The sequence below is a fragment of the Corvus moneduloides genome, chromosome 3 (assembly GCF_009650955.1).
Source record: "Corvus moneduloides isolate bCorMon1 chromosome 3, bCorMon1.pri, whole genome shotgun sequence".
Lineage (NCBI taxonomy): Eukaryota > Metazoa > Chordata > Aves > Passeriformes > Corvidae > Corvus > Corvus moneduloides.
In genome coordinates this window covers 11,530,827-11,539,428 of record NC_045478.1, presented here as the reverse complement: position 1 = coordinate 11,539,428, position 8,602 = coordinate 11,530,827, and the positions used below count along the sequence as shown (strand labels likewise).

General features: G+C 47.4%; 1 protein-coding gene across 2 annotated transcripts in view; it reads left to right on the top strand.

The window, feature by feature from the left end:
- The first annotated feature begins 4,940 nt into the window (after positions 1–4,940).
- The window catches only part of VSNL1 (visinin like 1), an 86,936-nt gene continuing 83,274 nt past the window's right edge, over positions 4,941–8,602 (top strand). The window contains exon 1 of one of the 2 annotated variants that reach the window (XM_032104117.1): positions 4,941–5,120. The gene's annotated coding sequence lies outside the window, so the exon portion shown is untranslated. Of the gene's footprint in view, positions 5,121–6,000; positions 6,020–8,602 lie in introns of those variants that run through there. The other variant, XM_032104118.1, reaches the window with a different exon arrangement.

The window sequence follows — 8,602 nt, the reverse complement described above, 5'->3', positions numbered from 1 at the left end:
AACTAAGAATTCCATTATTAATAAATCTGCTAACCTAGCTGCAATTTGTGGCTTTTTCCTCTGTTTTTATTTCATGATTTGCTATTATTTCTACAGTTGTGTTCCAATTTTTCCATGTCAACATTATAATATTTTAGCTAAGAACAATTACTCGCAGATCAAATAAGCAAACGAAGCCCTGTTGGAACATCTCAAGAGCACATGACCAGCGTGACTTCACAGGAATTATTTTGTGTATGTATAAGTTCTGCCTTGAGCTAAATGGCAGAGGAAGGCTATGTTTAGGACATTTGCAGAAAATGAAATGCTTCTAAGTTTTGTCATTCCTATCCTTCTAAACACCCATTATTTACTCGAAGCTTATATTTCTCAGGTCCAGAAGATCAACCTTTTATTTCTGCTTGAGCAAATGCCTCACTTAAGAAGAACAACTGGAACAGCTTCTGTGGGAAGCAGCCTACTAGAATGAAACTTGGCCTCATGCCATTTAGCTTTAGACATTTCATTTAGGTGCCTGAACTTACATATTTCTTTTCTTGACTCTTGCTAGCCAGGTTCCCAGCCTGAATCACCCTATAACAGCTTCTTTGTATTTTCATTGACATGAAAGGAAATGCAAGCAAATAGACAAGTATTTAGCTATCAAATGTAGGATCTAAAGTTAGGCATTGCACACACTCCCCAGTTGTGACTGTATTATACAACATTGGAGATGATGTTACATAAATGGTATTTTCTTTGCATTTCATTCCATGAGCCTAAGAAATTGAAGAGTAATAAATGCTCCCATTAATGAAAAGACTGAATTATAATTTATTTGGTTTGACACAAACAAAGGTGATCTCCACATAAGAAATCAATACATTTCATAAAGAAGAAAAATTGCATTTTTTAGTAAAGTACATTTTGTTTTATCTATATTCTTAGGGGCATTATTTTAAAAATGAATGAGAGATGAAAGTGGAAGATAATACACATATAAAAATGTCATTTTCATATAATTATATATAGCACATTAAAGAAGCAAGACAATCTATAGTCATTTTGAAAGTGATAAAATCATCCATGCTCATTGTTTGCTGTTGAGCATCAAGAATCTCACCCTTTTCTAACTGCAGTGTGTTGCAGCAGCTTCGTTTAATCACAGAGCCTTGAAGCAGCTCCCTTCTGCCAATCCCTGCAGCCGCATTGCTGCTTTCAGCTCCCCATCTAACAGACAAGTACATCTCAGTGTGCAAAAACTGTACCAGGGGAACACAGAAGGGAAAAAGGAAATCATTCCTTCAAAAGGCCTGGCAGAACATAAAGCATACAGCTAGAGATATAGATATAGACTCAAATTCCTTCTAATTATATTTTTTCTGCTGTTGATTCTCGTAAAATATATACATAAGTATATTCTTAGCAAGTATTGAGCATAAGAGAGGGGAAAATGCAAACCCCAGAATGGTATTCTGCATTTAAACTGGTGTCTGCAAAACAGGAGATCATGCTAAATTAAAAAAAAACCAAAAGCAACAACTCATTACCAGTAAGCCACCTGCTGAGATAGTGAGTCCTCTCAGAGACTACTGTATCTTTTATTATTGAATTTTCTACTCTGAAGCAAAGAAGGGAGAGAAAAAAGGAGATGAGGATCCTCAGTTTCATTAGATTTTGAATTTCCCTCTGGAGATGCCTATCTATCTCCCTTGACAAGATCAGAGTCTTAGGGCCTCACTTGGCTTCTTTCAAAGGTATAAGCAGAACGTTTAGGAGATTCAAAGCCTAAAGGAGACCCATGCAAGCCATGGAAGACTGTAAAAGGAGCAACCACCCACATTGTTATGCTATTCATTCATAAGCTAAGAATTCTTATATTTACACTGTTCATTCTGATGGTAAAATAAAAGATATACACTTTCAATAGAAAACTTTGGGTCAGACCTCAACTTGTTTTACATTGCTGTAGCTTCATTATGAGCATCATGTTATTTAGATTAAAAAATCATCTGAAGTCGTAACAATTAGTTGGCAACAATTAGTTTCATTGGAAGAATCCAAAGAACTGTATAGCAAGAAAATGGAAAATTCTACCATTATCTATCTTGAGAAGCAAGTGTAGTGAATGTAATTTTCCACAGTCTAAAATACAATATCATTTGCATAGATAAAAAGTGAATGCTAAGAGGCTGAAAATGCCAGTGATCTGAACTGGTAAACTTTTACACCCAGCTTACAAAAGCCCTCAGGAATTGCATGCAGTGTAGCACAGCACAGTGTAAGATGTTATAATAGCACACTCACTGGTAATGTCATTACCTTTCCAGTGATAACCTCATGAATGGAATCAGAGGTAACTCTTATTAAATTGTTGATCTACACCAGGGCCATTTTTGACAAAGCACTAATAATACAAGTGGAGAGGTTTTATATGTATATAAACTTTTCAAATGGGATTTTGTATTGCATTGTTTCTGTGTTGTAGTACATGTAAAATTTAGTCAGTTTTCTAGAATAATACTGTAGAGTACCTCTTTTTTTGGATGAACATCATGTTTTCAAATGCCTTTGAAAACACAGTCTAAGTAAGCTGATTTGAGATGGAATTACCTAAATGTAGACAGGGGAAGTCTTACATGAAAACACACTACATACTATCTTCTGCTTAATCTACACCTTTTTTGTAGCTGATGGGAATTATGCCACTGAATTAGATAAAACATACTATGACATAGAAAGTCCTATTTAAATGTGTTTTAGCCACTTTTTAAAAAATTCAACCTATAATTTCTGCTTTTTGAGGGTAAGCAAATGTTCAGCTTTTTGCCAAAGATGACCCTGAATGAATGACAAGGAAAGGGGTATCATCTCTAAGTCCCAGTCAGCCAGCAGAAATTCAAGCCTAAGGTAGCTTTCTACCAGCTGCCTGAGATATTGCTACCTGGGCAGCTGTGGAAGATAGCAAAACCCAACTAAGACACCAAGTAAATACCTGGGTTTAGAGCCACCATAGAGCTCTGCACTCCCATAGCTATGCTGCTGCCACTAGAAGAGTTACAAAGATGAGATGAAGTCATGCAGTAACTGCAATATGGACAAAATCAAAATAGGTCACACAGAATTAATGTTGGATTGTGATGGTAAGAGACAAACTTACAAAGAACTGAGCAAGAGACAGAAAATATGAGGGAACAATGTGGTTAAAACTTAGAAGCAGATGTTACAGCACTCTAACTTTCATGCTAGAGATGATTATTAATGATCTGGCAGGCCAAGAAAGCAATGAGGTAGCAAAATAGGAAGATGACAGAAAATAATTTAAATTAATCAGAACAAATAAAACATGAATTTCAGAGATACCCAGTGAAGTGTATCACGTCATGTTTCTTTCTGCTAAGCCTGGAATGTAACTAAATTTTTAGCATTTTCAGGCTGTATTTTTACACATCTAGAAAATAAAAACATGAACTGAAAACAGGGGCGCACTGAGAAATTTAAAAAAAAAAAAAAAAGCATAAAATCATAAAATTGCTGCCTTACACAAAAAAAGTAATTCTGGGAGAAAAATTGGTCCATATTTCCAATCACACGAAGACAACTTATGAATTCAGTTGTCTACATTAGCAAACTGAAAATACTGTCACTTCCTGTACATTTGTACACATCAGCCTGTGTTATAATTTCATTCTTTGGGCATTTCAACAGTAAACGAAGAATTATTTTCATCTATCACTTATTACACAACCTTCATGCTTTTATCTTTCCTTCTGAAATAATGAGCAGATAGTTAAAAACAGGCACGGCGTAATTTACTCTTTTTTATATATGTCATTATTTTGCCTTCCTTTCACCTCCTTGCTGTATCCATCTGCTTTCTGCAATGTTGTGTTTAGGACATGCTAAATATGCTTAATTTATGTAAACAGTCAGTGACAGAACTTGCCATGCATGAAAGTAAACACTAATGTATGTCTCTGCCTTAAAAAGGACCTACAGTTAGTTACATGCTGTGCAGTATCTTGTGAAGGAGCCCTGATCTTTTACTCCTACCACAACAGCAACTACTACAGAGACAGTGACAAAAGCGAGGGCACGGCAGCATCAGCTGGGTGTTATATCGAAGGGCAAGATGAGTTGAATTTCACATGGAAGGGTTGAACGATGTTTTAAATCTAAACTATATAGCATTAACTTCCACGATAGTATGAGAAGCTTGTGGACAAGAGCCACGGTGGAAGCGTGGCTTGCAATGGAAGGTGACGCCTACGCACACGTGTGACAGCTACAGGAGGCTCCGTGCATGGGGCACCAGTGCCATCAACTTGTGCATGAAGGGAGCCATGGGGATCAGCCTCTCCTCCCAGGCAACTGGACATGGGACGACATAGTGTTAAGCTGTGCTAGGGGATGTTTAGGTTGGGCATTAGGAAGAAAATCTTCACAGAAAGGGTGATCAGATATCCGAATGGACTGCTCAGGGAGGTGGTGGAGTCACCATCCCTGGAGGTGTTAAAGAAAAGACGACGTGGCGCTCAGTGCCATGGTCTGGTTGACAAGGTGGTGTTGGGTCAAAGGTTGGACTCTATGATCTCAGAGGTCTTTTCCAACCTAACTGCTTCTGTGATCGCCCCGCGCCGCCCGCACTGCCGGCGCTATCCCCGCACGCAGGGCGCACCATGGTTCCACCAGTGGAGCGAAGGAGCCGCCGAGCGAAGCGCAGCCCGCCGGGCAAGGCACGGACGACGCCGGGCACAGGGAGCCTGCGCTCCACTGCGAGTGTGGCCGAGGCGGCCGCGGTGCCAGCGCCGACCCCCGCCGGGCTCTGCCCCTCTGCCCGCGCCCCCCGCGGGTCCCGGCCCCGCGCCCCGCCCGCCCCGGGGCTTCCCCCGCTCCCGCCCGCGCTCCCCGGCCCCGCGCGCATGCTCGGAGCGCGGGGCGGCGCGCGGGGCGGCGGTCCTGCAGTGCGGGGCGGCGGCGGGCGGCGCGCGGGGCGGAGCGGGGGCGCGCACAGGAGCTGCGGCGCGAGCGGCGGCGGGCGCGCACCGAGGCGGCGCCGCGTGTCCCTCCGGCCCCAGCACCGCGGCGGGACCCCGGGCCCTGCGCCCTCCTCCGCACCGCGGACAGACCCCGCGCCCGCAGTAAGTGCGGGGAGGGACCGGAGGGGGAAGGGGGGGGGGGGGGTTCTGGGCTCCGCACCCGCGAGGTGCGGGCGAGAACCGTCTGCCGGGCTGCCCCGCGCGGAGCTTTTGCTCCAGGGAAGGCGGCGGGATAGAGGCGCAGCGGGGCTGAGGCGAGGGCTGCGCGGCCTCGGCGCTGCTCAGCGCTCGGGGGTCATCCTCACCGGGAAAGTTGGTGTGCGCGGTCCGTGTGCGGGAGTTGTTCCACTGGCGAGATGGAGGGAAATCGTACCCGGAGCGATTTGCGGTTAACTCTTGAGAGATGAGAGACCGAATCCCCCACCGATCCGGATATAAACACTGACAGCATCCAAAGGAAGAGCTGAGCTGTCGCGTAACAATTTGCGCTTGGAAACGCTTTGGTGGAAGCGGTAGTCTTTGGCGTTCGTGTTCCTCTGAAAAGCGATAGCGAAAAGGGCGTGATTTTTTTTCCAGTAGGGAAAGGGGAGGAAAAAAAAAAAAGGGGGGGGGGGGGGGAAAAAAGACCGTCCGAAACCAAGCGCCAGACCAGCTCTCGCAAGGTCATCATCACACCACGGGGGAGGCAAAAGTGCTCCCGATCCATGCGGTCGCTTTATCGCTTTTCTTAATGCCTGTAAGGGATGTTTTTATTTTATCATTTAATTTATTTAACACGCGAGGTGTTTGCAGGTGGGAGCGAGGTAGGTGCGGGGCGGAGGTGCCGCGCTCCTGTTATTTACTAGGGCATCAATCGGAGTGAAGATGGAGGTGGGAGGAGATAACAAAAGCTGGTGTGCGATCCTGGGCATCTCCCACACGAAGGCGTGAGAAGGAGGAGGGAAAGGAGACGGCAGGAGAGAGAATTTCATTTCCAAAGATCAAAACAAAAGGAGGAGCAGGTTGAGGCAGATCGTGAGCAGCCGGGGCGGAAAGCGAGGGAGGAGATTTCCGCGCTGACCCGAGCGGAGCGGAGTGCGGGGGCTCTGCGGGGGCCGGGATGTGCGCGGCCGCGGAGGGAGGGAGGGAGGGAGCGCGGGCGGGGGCTGCCCGACCGGCGCAACTTTGCGCGCCAGCATCGCTTGGAAATGAGCTGCACGCTCCCGGAGAGACGTGCTGTGTGTGTGGGGCGAGGGGAGGAACGCCTGCCGGTATGCTGAGCGCTTCTTCGCCCTCCTTTTCCAGCCCCCCGCCGGGAAGGACTGGATCCTGGCCGCGGGGTGTGGGGGCAGCGCGGTGCCCAGAGCTGCGGCGGGGACGCCCGGGGTGCCGCCCCGGGACACGGCGGCTCAGCGCCGTGCGGGCCGCTGCGGGTTTCCCTGCGGCGGCTGCCAGGAGGGTCCCCAGCACTGCCGCCCTCCCGCACAGCCCGGTCCCCGGGCACCGCGAGTCCCTCGGTCCCCGCCGCTCGTTGCCCTTCGCGGGGCTGCCCGTGCCGCCGGCTCCCCCGGTGCGAGGCTTCCCCCCGCCCGCCCGGGGGTGTCCCCACCCCCCGGAGTCCCCCGCTCTCCCCACTGCCCCCACAAGGGAACGCCTCCCTCCTCCCACCCCAGCCGGGCGGTCCCCTTCCTGCATGAAGCCACTTTCAAGGTTCCCCCCACCCCAGCTTCGCATCCTGTCCCCAATGCCATTAGCCTTTCCTCTGCTGGGTGATCCCCCGGCACCTCCCTGACTTGCCCCAGCCCGGGCTGGCTGCTCCGGGCTCTGGCGTGCGGAGAAACCGTCGGAGATTGGGAGGGGAAGGGGGGGGTTCATCTTACGCAACTGCAGACCCTCCACTTCCCCGCCCCTGGAGGAGCCTGTTCAGGGGCTTTTCGGAGGTGGGACGGGGCTCTCCGCCTTCCTCGGGCGAGGGGCAGCTGGAGCCGGAGCGGGCGGAGCTCCCGCCGCTGCTCAGGTACCGCGCTCCCGAGTCCCGCGCGACCCGGAGCAGTGCAGCAAGGCGGGGAGGGGCCTTACCTGCACCGCCGGGCTTTTCGGCTGACAAGGAAACGTGCAGATAACAGGGCGATGAAAACACCTGCCCTTTTCATTAAAATTGAAAGGTGATTACTTGGGCATTTGAGCTGTAGCTAATTATTAAAAGGCCAAATATATGAATAAATTCCGTGTTCTTGTACAGAAGATGTTAATGTAACAGATGGGTTTAAGAGATACAGGTACTTCTCCCAACAATTCTGCTGGCAAAATATTTTTAGCAATTTTTTATTAGTGTGCCTGTGGATAGCCATTCTCTTCCTTTATACATTGGAAAGTTCAGATCTCAGAGGTATCACCATCTCTTTATGAAGAGTGAAAAGGTGTACATATTTTATAACCAGAATATGATATGCAACAGATTAATCACAGAGAAAAATAAGTGTATATGGAAGCTCAGTCTTTGTAAATATGTAATCACTGTCCCTTTCAGAATGTGTGCTTACTAGTGATTGTTTTTGTGACATGTTTTCGGAGTCATTAGTTTTCACTACTACCCTATTACTTGACAGAGTGCCTTTCCTTTTTAAAGAACATAGTTCATTTAAGAACATCAGTTCGCTTGAAAGATCTTCTGGTACAGTATTCAAGCAGCACAATCCATTTCAGGTTTGTGGACTGTAATCAATTCTAATTAAAACTTTAATTATGTTTTTCTCCATTCAAACAAAGCGTGAAGTAGTCTGGGCTAATGTTGCTGTCAAGGAAAAGTAAGGAAACGTGTTCTTCATCTTGGTTATGTGTTATCCCTGCATTTTAATTAAGGACTGAATCCTTAATCTTGTTATTTAGCCACAAACTTTTATGACATAGGGCTGCAATATTGTACCAGTTTTCTAGGTTTACCTGTCTTCTTGCCCCATACAAAAGTATACTTGCACACAGAATTACACCACTGATTTTTCAACGTGCTCCCTGTTCTGGAACATCCAGCTATTGCCAGCACATCAGCTGTGTCATCAGGCAACATCTACTTTGGAGTATCACAGCGTTATGTAACCCACAACACAGAGCAAATGCCACAGATGTCTCCGCTGCTCTTGGTCCCGTTGTGCGGTTCCCTGTGTGCCTTCCCCTGGTGTATTGTGCCAGAAGAGTCATAGCTGATACAACCCCCCACAGCACCAGCTGGAAAGAAAACTGTGCTCTGGCCAGAATGATGAGGCCAAGTCCACCCGGGATGTGATGGGGCAGGGTAGGGCAGAGCAGAGCAGAGGAAATTAGGCTGGCTGTGCAGGATGGAAGCGGTGCAATGCTGCTGGCTTTAGTGCTGTTTGGAAAGGGCGCCACGTGTCCCAGGGTGCAACATCCTGCTGACTGCAGCATGTCTGGGATCTGGGGGGATCCCGACGTGCCTTCCAGTAGGGTCCTGCTTGGAGATTGCAGCACGATTGTGGTGCTACAGGCCTCTTGACTTTTCTTTCCATATATACACTCATTATAGCTGCAGGAAGGCTCTAAATCTAAGAATATATATTCCCTTAACAAACACATGAACATGGTGAACT